Genomic DNA, 10,707 nt, shown 5'->3' with positions numbered 1-10,707 from the left:
ATACAAATGAAGGAGTAGAAGAAAGAAAGAAAGAAAGAAAGAAAGAAAGAAAGAAAGAAAGAAAGAAAGAAAGAAAGAAAGAAAGAAAGAAAGAAAGGAGACAGAGGGGTTAAAAAATAGGGAGGGGTATAGATAGATAGATAGATAGATAGATAGATAGATAGATAGATAGATAGATAGATAGATAGATAGATAGATAGATAGATAGATAGATAGATAGATAGATAGATAGATAGATAGATAGATAGGACACATGTTAAAAGCTGAATCCTATGTCCCAGGCTCCACCTGTAATTGTACTACTATTAATAGAGTTGGAAAGACTAAACGTCTGAACTTAAATTCATGAGAAAAATATAAATTGTTGGAGATGTTTACATCAAAAGTATAAAATAATTGAGAGCCTGATGAATTTGAGCTGAAAACCTGTGTGTGTGTGTGTGTGTGTGTGTGTGTCTGGGTGTGTGAGTCTGGCGGTCTCTCTCTCTGTGTACATGTGCAGAAAGTAAAACTGTTAAGCGCCACAGAACTCCTCTCTCCCTAATGATCTGATTGATTACACCTGTGTGGCAGCCTGCCCTCAGAAGTTACCATGGCGACTACCATGCTTACGTTTTACTGTGTGGAACAGTGTTGTGTTTGTGTGTTTGTCTGTTTGTGTATGTGTGCATGTGTGACTGTGTGTGAGCGTCTGTGTGTGTCTGTCTGTGTGAGTGTGATGCCTGTGTTTGTGCGTGGACATCCTCTGTCAGTCTGGTTTATCATGTGTGTGTGTGGGGCTGTGTTTAAAAACATCTTAACGAGCGGCCAGGCTGCAGCTGCACTGTTTATAGACTTTGATAACGAGATGGCCGCTACAGCTGGACCAACTGCACACAGAGCAGAGCAGAGCAGAGAGATTTGAGCTCTGTGCAGCTTCCCAAAACAGCCCAGTAAAAGAGAACCGTAACTCTTATCAGAATGTGGTCTGACTACTGGGGCAAGGAGACCTTCCTGAGCGAGCCAATGTGCATTAAATGTTTGTAGGGCAAAAACTTTTCTTGCCGTCGCAAGGTAGAAAAGGGGGGCATTTCTGTTTTTCTAAAAAAATCTGCTCCTACTTTTATATTGAAGTGGATGAGCCACTGGAGCGGGTCTAGCTGGACAATTAGGCTCACTGAGACAATTCTGTAAGTCTGTCTGCTGTTTTGAGCACATCAGATGAGACACGACAAGTGTGGCTACAAACCGGTGAGGAAATCATGTGTCTAGAGTTTAATTTGTGGCCGTGCTGGCAATTTATCCAGAAAAAATCCTGAATGTTTTTTCGATCCCTCTCACTCTAACGATGATGTCACTCACTCTAAGCCCTGCTCGTTAAGCGCAATACACAACCATTATAAAGCTGGATTTTGTCGAAAATGTTAATGATTTTAAAACAGCCAAATACCTAAAAACTGTTGAAGATATCAATAAGCTGAGTAATATGTGAATAGATTAAAAGTTTGTCTACAGTTTAAAAGTGAAATGGAGTCTGTGGGAGAAAGTATGCTGAAGTTTTAGAGGTTCAAAGTAGTAAGAAGATTTTAAAAGTTTGAAGATGTTTTCAATGCATTCCTATGGGAAAAAAATTGCAGAAAAAGTTCAATATTTTAAAAAGTATAAATAGTTAAAAAGAGAAAAGTAATGCCGATAAAGTTCAAAAAAAGCTGCACGTTTTGATATATGAATTGTTGAAATCGCACAAAGTATGAAGGACTAGTTTAAAACCGTAGAAAGGCGGAAAGTAGTAAGAATAAAAATAAAAGAGAATAAAGATTTGAATAACAATAGTGTGAATGCTTCCAGCATTCACACTAACTAGAAAAAGCATTTCCAAGAATGGAAATGGTGTGACTGCTGACAGCAACTGAACGCTGTTGCAGAATTAGCAAATAGTGCAAGCTGTGATCACCATACAAATGTTTGACCAAGGTCAGAATCGAACCCACATCCTCATGGTCATTAGACTTCCACTCTGCCTCTAGGCCACGGTGCACACACAGTTGCAGAGACTGTTGTCTGTTAATGATCTGCACACTGTCAACATCAAGAAAGCTTGAGAGTCAAGCTTGAATGACTTAGAATGAAAATGTCTGTGAATTTCAGGCTGAGCACTAACCATATGGCCACAGAGAACCTGAGTTACAATGAGCTTTATACTATGAGGAATCAAAAACTGTCCAATGACAGCTGAATAATTGGAATCAAAAGTCAAGCAATGAAGTGAAAAGACTGAGGCAGGAATCGAACCCATGACCATAAGATCACTAAACCTTTACTCTGCCACTCGGCTACAGAGAGCACACTGCTTTCAAACCTGTTGTCATTCATTGTAATGTGATGATGTGCTGCAAACTGGTACGAGTAATCAAGGAGATAACAAACACCTGTAACCAATTGAAGGCGGGGGAGGAGAGCAGAATTCAACATAACATAACAAGAGTTCTTCCCTTGGATTTGAACCAGTGACCTTAGGGTTGGCAAACATCCACCCTAACCCCTACACTACAGTGGAGTTGTGAAGAAGAGAGGTTGAGACTTTGATGAATGTGAGATTTTTTGTGAAAAAGTTAAATATTTTAAAAAGTATAAATAGTTAAAAAGAGAAAAGTAATGCCGATAAAGTTCAAAAAAAGCTGCACGTTTTGATATATGAATTGTTGAAATAGCACAAAGTATGAAGGACTAGAAGAAGACCGTAAAAAGGCGGAAGAAAATGGCCAAACAGAAGAACAATAGTGTGACTGCTTCAGCAGTCACACTAACTAGAAAAAACATTTCCAAGAATGGAAATGGTGTGAATGCTTCCAGCAATGCTGAATGAGCTGAAGAAATTGTTGAAAGAAAGAAAGAAAGAAAGAAAGGAAGGAAGAAAGAAAGAAAGAATCAAACAAACAAAGAAGTAAAAAGACAGAAATGGAGTGAAAGAAAGAAAGAAAGAAAGAAAGAAAGAAAGAAAGAAATGGAGTAAAAACAAAGGAAGAGAAAAGGAGTAGAAAGAAAGAAAGAAAGAATCAAACAAACAAAGAAGTAAACAAACAGAAATGGAGTGAAAGAAAGAAAGAAAGAAATGGAGTAAAAACAAAGGAAGAGAAAAGGAATAGAAAGAAAGAAAGAAACAATCAAACAAACAAAGAAGTAAAAAGACAGAAATGGAGTGAGTGAAAGAAAGAAGGAAAGAAAGAAAGAAAGAAAGAAAGAAAGAAAGAAAGAAAGAAAGAAAGAAAGAAAGAGGGGGATGATAGATAGAAAGAGGTAGATGGATGGATGGATGGATGGATGGATAGAGAGGGAAGGATAGAAAAAGTTACGTAAAATACAAATGAAGGAGTAGAAGAAAGAAAGAAAGAAAAAAAGGAGACAGAGGGGTTAAAAATAGGGAGGGGGATAGATAGATAGATAGATAGATAGATAGATAGATAGATAGATAGATAGATAGATAGATAGATAGATAGATAAATGCTGCGTCCTATATCCCAGGCTCCACCTGTAATTGTACTACTATTAATAGAGTTGGAAAGACTAAACGTCTGAACTTAAATTCATGAGAAAAAAATTAATTGTTGGAGATGTTTACATCAAAAGTATAAAATAATTGAGAGCCTGATGAATTTGAGCTGAAAACCTGTGTGTGTGTGTGTGTGTGTGTGAGTCTGGCGGTCTCTCTGTCTGTGTGTACATGTGCAGAAAGTAAAACTGTTAAGCGCCACAAAACTCCTCTCTCCCTAATGATCTGATTGATTGGCAGCCTGCCCTCAGAAGTTACCATGGCGACTACCATGCTTACATTTTACTGTGTGGAACAGTGTTGTGTTTGTGTGTTTGTCTGTTTGTGTATGTGTGTGTGTGTGACTGTGTGTGAGTGTCTGTGTGTGTCTGTCTGTGTGAGTGTGATGCCTGTGTTTGTGCGTGGACATCCTCTGTCAGTCTGGTTTATCATGTGTGTGTGTGGGGCTGTGTTTAAAAACATCTTAACGAGCAGCCAGGCTGCACCTGCACTATAGACTTTGATAACGAGCTGGCCCCAACAGCTGGACCAACTGCACACAGAGCAGAGCAGAGCAGAGAGATTTGAGCTCAGTGCAGCTTCCGAAAACAGCCCAGAAAAAGAGAACCGTAACTCTTATCAGAATATGGTCCTCCTGACCATCTGGGCAAGCAGACCTTCCTGAGCACATTGATGTGCATTAAATGTTTGTAGGGCAAAAACTTTTCTCAGGGTCGCAAGGTAGAAAAGGGGGGCATTTCTGCTTTTCTAAAAAAATCAGCTCCTACTTTTCTATTGAAGTGGATGAGCCACTGGAGCGGGTCTAGCTGCACAATTAGGCTCATTGAGACAATTCTGTAAGTCTGTCTGCTGTTTTGAACACATTAAATGAGACACAACAAGTGTGGCTACAAACCGGTGAGGAAATCATGTGTCTAGAGTTTAATTTGTGGCCGTGCTGGCAATTTATCCAGAAAAAATCCTGAATGTTTTTTCGATCCCTCTCACTCTAACGATGATGTCACTCACTCTGACCCAACCCCATACACACTCATTGAAAAGTGTGAAATTTGTCAGAAATCCTCATGTGCTTTTAAAGGATTTATCTCAAAAACGGTACAAGCTATGAAAAAGTTGTAAATACAGGATGAATACATTAGAAGTTTGTCTACAGCTCAGAATTTGAATGAAGTCTCTAGCTGAAAGTATGTGGACGCTTTAAAGGCTGAAAGAAGTAAGAAGATTTGAAGAGTTTCAAGACTGTTCCAATGCATTCTCTATGGGGAAAAAAAAATCAGAAATAGTTGAATATTGCAAAAAGTATGAATAGTTGAAAAGAGAAAAGACATAGCACACCTGTCCCGAAAAGGCTGAACATTTTGATATTTGAATTGTTGAAATAGCACAAAGTATGAAGGACTAGTTACATGACGAAGAAAGGCAGAAAATGGCCGAACCGAATAACAATAGTGTGAATGCTTCCAGCATTCACACTAACTAGAAAAAACATTTCCAAGAATGGAAATGGTGTGAATGCTGGAAGCAATGCTGAATGAGCTGAAGAAATTGTTGAAAGAAAGAAAGAAAGAAAGATTGAAACAAGAGAGAAAAAAGAAAAGGACAGAAAGAAAGAAAGAAAGAAAGAAAGAAAGAAAGAATCAAACAAACAAAGAAGTAAAAAGACAGAAATGGAGTGAAAGAAAGAAAGAAATGGAGTAAAAACAAAGGAAGAGAAAAGGAGAAGAAAGAAAGAAAGAATCAAACAAAGAAGTAAAAAGACAGAAATGGAGTGAAAGAAAGAAAGAAAGAAAGAAAGAAAGAAAGAAAGAAAGAAATGGAGTAAAAACAAAGGAAGAGAAAAGGAATAGAAAGAAAGAAACAATCAAACAAACAAAGAAGTAAAAAGACAGAAATGGAGTGAAAGAAAGAAAGAAAGAAAGAAAGAAATGGAGTAAAAACAAAGGAAGAGAAAAGGAGTAGAAAGAAAGAAAGAAAGAATCAAACAAACAAAGAAGTAAAAAGACAGAAATGGAGTGAAAGAAAGAAAGAAAGAAAGAAAGAAAGAAAGAAAGAAAGAAAGAAAGAAAGAAAGAAAGAAATGGAGTAAAAACAAAGGAAGAGAAAAGGAATAGAAAGAAAGAAAGAAACAATCAAACAAACAAGAAGTAAAAAGACAGAAATGGAGTGAGTGAAAGAAAGAAAGAAAGAAAGAAAGAAAGAAAGAAAGAAAGAAAGAAAGAAAGAAGAAAAAGAGAGAGGGGGATGATAGATAGAAAGAGGTAGATGGATGGATGGATGGATGGATGGATGGATGGATGGATGGATGGATAGAGAGGGAAGGATATAAAAAGTTACGTAAAATACAAATGAAGGAGTAGAAGAAAGAAAGAAAGAAAGAAAGAAAGAAAGAAAGAAAGAAAAAAAGGAGACAGAGGGGTTAAAAAATAGGGAGGGGTATAGATAGATAGATAGATAGATAGATAGATAGATAGATAGATAGATAGATAGATAGATAGATAGATAGATAGATAGATAGATAGATAGATAGATAGATAAATTCATGAGAAAAATATAAATTGTTGGAGATGTTTACATCAAAAGTATAAAATAATTGAGAGGCTGATGAATTTGAGCTGAAAACCTGTGTGTGTGTGTGTGTGTGTCTGGGTGTGTGAGTCTGGGTGTGTGAGTCTGACGGTCTCTCTGTCTGCGTGTACATGTGCAGAAAGTAAAACTTTTGATAAGCGCCACAAAACTCCTCTCTCCCTAATGATCTGATTGATTGGCAGCCTGCCCTCAGAAGTTACCATGGCGACTACCATGCTTACATTTTACTGTGTGGAACAGTGTTGTGTTTGTGTGTTTGTCTGTTTGTGTATGTGTGTGTGTGTGTGTGACTGTGTGTGAGTGTCTGTGTGTGTGTGTCTGTGTGAGTGTGATGCCTGTGTTTGTGCGTGGACATCCTCTGTCAGTCTGGTTTATCATGTGTGTGTGTGGGGCTGTGTTTAAAAACATCTTAACGAGCGGCCAGGCTGCACCTGCACTGTTCTATTAATAGACTTTGATAACGAGCTGGCCCCAACAGCTGGACCAACTGCACACAGAGCAGAGCAGAGCAGAGAGATTTGAGCTCTGTGCAGCTTCCCAAAACAGCCCAGTAAAAGAGAACCGTAACTCTTATTAGAATGTGGTCCTCCTGACCATCTGGGCAAGGAGACCTTCCTGAGCACACTGATGTGCATTAAATGTTTGTAGGGCAAAAACTTTTCTCAGGGTCGCAAGGTAGAAAAGGGGGGCATTTCTGCTTTTCTAAAAAAATCAGCTCCTACTTTTCTATTGAAGTGGATGAGCCACTGGAGCGGGTCTAGCTGCACAATTAGGCTCACTGAGACAATTCTGTAAGTCTGTCTGCTGTTTTGAGCACATTAAATGAGACACAACAAGTGTGGCTACAAACCGGTGAGGAAATCATGTGTCTAGAGTTTAATTTGTGGCCGTGCTGGCAATTTATCCAGAAAAAATCCTGAATGTTTTTTCGATCCCTCTCACTCTAACGATGATGTCACTCACTCTGACCCAACCCCATACACACTCATTGAAAAGTGTGAAATTTGTCAGAAATCCTCATGTGCTTTTAAAGGATTTATCTCAAAAACGGTGCAAGCTATGAAAAAGTTGTAAATACAGGATGAATACATTAGAAGTTTGTCTACAGCTCAGAATTTGAATGAAGTCTCTAGCTGAAAGTATGTGGACGCTTTAAAGGCTGCAAGAAGTAAGAAGATTTGAAGAGTTTCAAGACTGTTCCAATGCATTCTCTATGGGGAAAAAAAAATCAGAAATAGTTGAATATTGCAAAAAGTATGAATAGTTGAAAAGAGAAAAGACATAGCACACCTGTCCCGAAAAGGCTGAACATTTTGATATTTGAATTGTTGAAATAGCACAAAGTATGAAGGACTAGTTACATGACAAAGAAAGGCAGAAAATGGCCGAACCGAATAACAATAGTGTGAATGCTTCCAGCATTCACACTAATAATAAGAAAAAATCCACACAATAACAGTAGTGCCCGGGCTTTGCCCGGGCACTGGTCCCTGCAGCTATTTCATAGCTGTTGGGACCAGTGCCCGGGGCGATTGCCCGTGGCCCTAACTAGTGTTGAATCAAGTTTAAACTGCTTTCAAACTAGAAACTAAAATAGAAAAAACTGGTTTAAAGAGGGTTTAAAAAAGGATTAAACATCTGAGTGAATGACAGAGATTCAGCCCTGATCAGTTGTATTATCTAATTAACTTCATCTTCGTGCGTGTCAGTTTCGTGTGTGAGTAACTCAGCCGGAAAAAACCTGCTGCTGTTTGTCGTCAGAGGAGAGTCCGTCAGTGTAGAAAGTGCTGAAAACTCAGTGTGTGTGTGTGTGTGTGTGTGTTTTCATTAAGAGTGTGTAACACAGAGTTGCGTTGACGTGTTATCAGCTGACAGCAGAGTTTGTACTGAAGGTCACAGACGGAGACCAAACACAACACACAGTGCTATCATCAAAAACACCTTTCATCCTGCAGGTAGGTGTGTGTGTCTGTGTGTGTGTGTGTGTGTGTGTGTGTGTGTGTGTGTGTGATGCATATGTGTAGTAAATACTTCAGCCTGTGGGGGGCAACCAGAGAGACTTGACCACATATTCAACTGGTTTATTGATATGAAGCTAAATGAGAACCAGTTTTAACAATTAATAAGTGATCAATCAGATCAACACGTCTGACATATTTTATAATGGTTCAATTTTACACTGTAAAACATCCATATGATGTTTTTTTTTTAGGTATTATATTATATATTAGACATATCAAGGGTGAAATAATCAATCAACACCATTTCCACCTGAACCAACAACTATAGTGCCTAGAGAGAGAGAGTGGTGACAACGGAAGTTCAAAAAGCTGGCCGATCACATGGTCCATGTAGGCTCAGAAAGTTCCCGGAAGTGCTTGGCGGGCAATTGAAAACAATAGGAAAACCCCGATAATTGCTAAATAACGGTCAATAAATGCTTTGTTTTGCAGTATTTATATGCTTGTGTTAATTACTTTGAACTCTGCGAAGTTTACTAAACCCGTAGAGTCATCGACAGCAATAAAATCGTAGCATTTTCTCTGTTTTTTTTTCAAACTTTCAGACTTCAATGAGGCAAATTGACAGGTCACTCACAACATGTCTGGACTCACAACTGCATAATTCTATCACTATTTGTTAACTATTCTTCTTACTTATCAATGCTTTGAACTCTGTTAACTTTACTAAACCCGTACAGTTGTTGACAGTAATAACACCGTAATATTTCCTTTTTTTTACTTTCAGACTTGGTTGAGGCAGAGTAACAAGTGACTATGATTTGCCAATTGACTACACAACAGCATTATGATGACAACTCTAATAGAAAATCCATGGCAAATAAATTAAAGTTTTTATAGGCACTCTAGCAACAACAAAGGTTTATATGTCACAAAATCAAACAACCAATCCCGTCGCACCGTGGGGAACGAGGGGGCGGGGCTAAAAATAAACCTGAAACTTTGTCTGTGGAGAGAGAAAGAGTTTGGATTAACACAACTGTGACAACTACTGCCAGTCTAACAAGCAACACAACACAACATTTTCTTATGAATATGGTCTTATATCACTTTATATTTACCACCTGTGCTTTATCTTCCTTCTACTCGACGGACTCCTCGTCTGAGTCTCCAGACCAGTAAGAGTAGATGTGCGTACAAACTATGTTACACAAATTATTAATCACAGCAGAGGATTTTCCCAGAGTTTAAACAAGTCTGGATAAAACTTCAAGACATATTTTGTTGACTGTTGAGATGATGAATCGGTGATACGGAGGCTCTCTGCTGTCGTCATGTCGTGCAGATTCCTCCTGGACTGAAATAACTGTGCAGCCTCGGGCGTCCGTCACCTCCTCCTCCTCCGCGACTCTCGCTGTGAGTTTGTGACACTGACGGACTCATTTCTCGTTAACAAGACACCTCCGATCACGATCAAAAACCGCCGTCACACGCAGGCCACCAGAAATAAACCCACCACATGTGAAGCCTGCGGCCTCGCTGCAGACGGCTCGGAGTCTTTACTCCAACATCTGATTCGTTGATGTGGAAACATGAAGAGTTCAGGTCGGTTACAGCTGCAGCTAATGAAATATAGTTTAATTATCCAGCTTACATAGATCTTTATATTGGTTATATTATCAATAATATCAGGTTTCTGTTGATCAACTTATCATCAACAACCTGATTAAATGTTCAGTGCTGTAAACTCCTGCTTCTTAAAAGGATAGTTCAACATTTTGGCAAATTGGCCCGTTGCCATAATCCCTATAGTCATAGCAGTAGGTTTGTTACCTTTAATTGTCGGTGCAAGCTGTTTTTAGAACGGCGGAGCAGAGCCGTGAGCTGCTCAGAGCTACGCTACGGAGGCTCATGGGATTTCTTAGTTTCCCTCATCAAACTCATCAAATACACAATCCAACAACTCCAAAACGCTCTGGTGGACAAGTTGTGACCTGCACATTCACCACACTATGAGATAATAACAGAACGTTATGAGACAGAGTTGTTTTAGAGGTAAATTCATGCAAAATGTCTCTGCATTTCCCTCTAAAACAACTCTGTCTGGTAACGTTCTGTTATTATCTCATAGCGTGGTGAATGTGCAGGTCACAACTTGTCCACCAGAGCGTTTTGGAGTTGTTGGACTGTGTATTTAATGAGTGAAACCATGAAATCCCATGAGCCTCCGTAGCGTAGCTCTGAGCAGCTCGCGGCTCTGCTCCGCCGTTCTAAAAATAGCTTTCACCGACAATTAAACGTAACAGACCTACTGTTAAGACTATAGGGATTATGGCAATGGGCCAATTTTCCAAGATGTTGAACTATCCCTTTAAGCATGGGGGACCAGAAAAGACAAAACATACTGTATATGTTCATAAATGAATAAATGGAAAAGTATTTACTAGAAATATTGAAATAAAAATGATCATGTCCTTTCAAACTTAAACTCAATAAACTTCAGCCTGCTCCTTTTACCACAATTACAGACTCATAAGTTTGATTGAATAGAGTCTGGATGGAAGATTGATGATGATTGTTTGACTGTTTGTTTATTTTTACTATATTATGTGCATTGCGACCAAAAAAACA

This window comes from Trachurus japonicus, chromosome 11 (genome assembly GCF_045865225.1).
Source record: "Trachurus japonicus isolate A0001 chromosome 11, Traja_1.0".
NCBI lineage: Eukaryota > Metazoa > Chordata > Actinopteri > Carangiformes > Carangidae > Trachurus > Trachurus japonicus.
The sequence above is the reverse complement of the archived record's forward strand: the minus strand, read 5'-3'. Positions refer to the sequence as shown.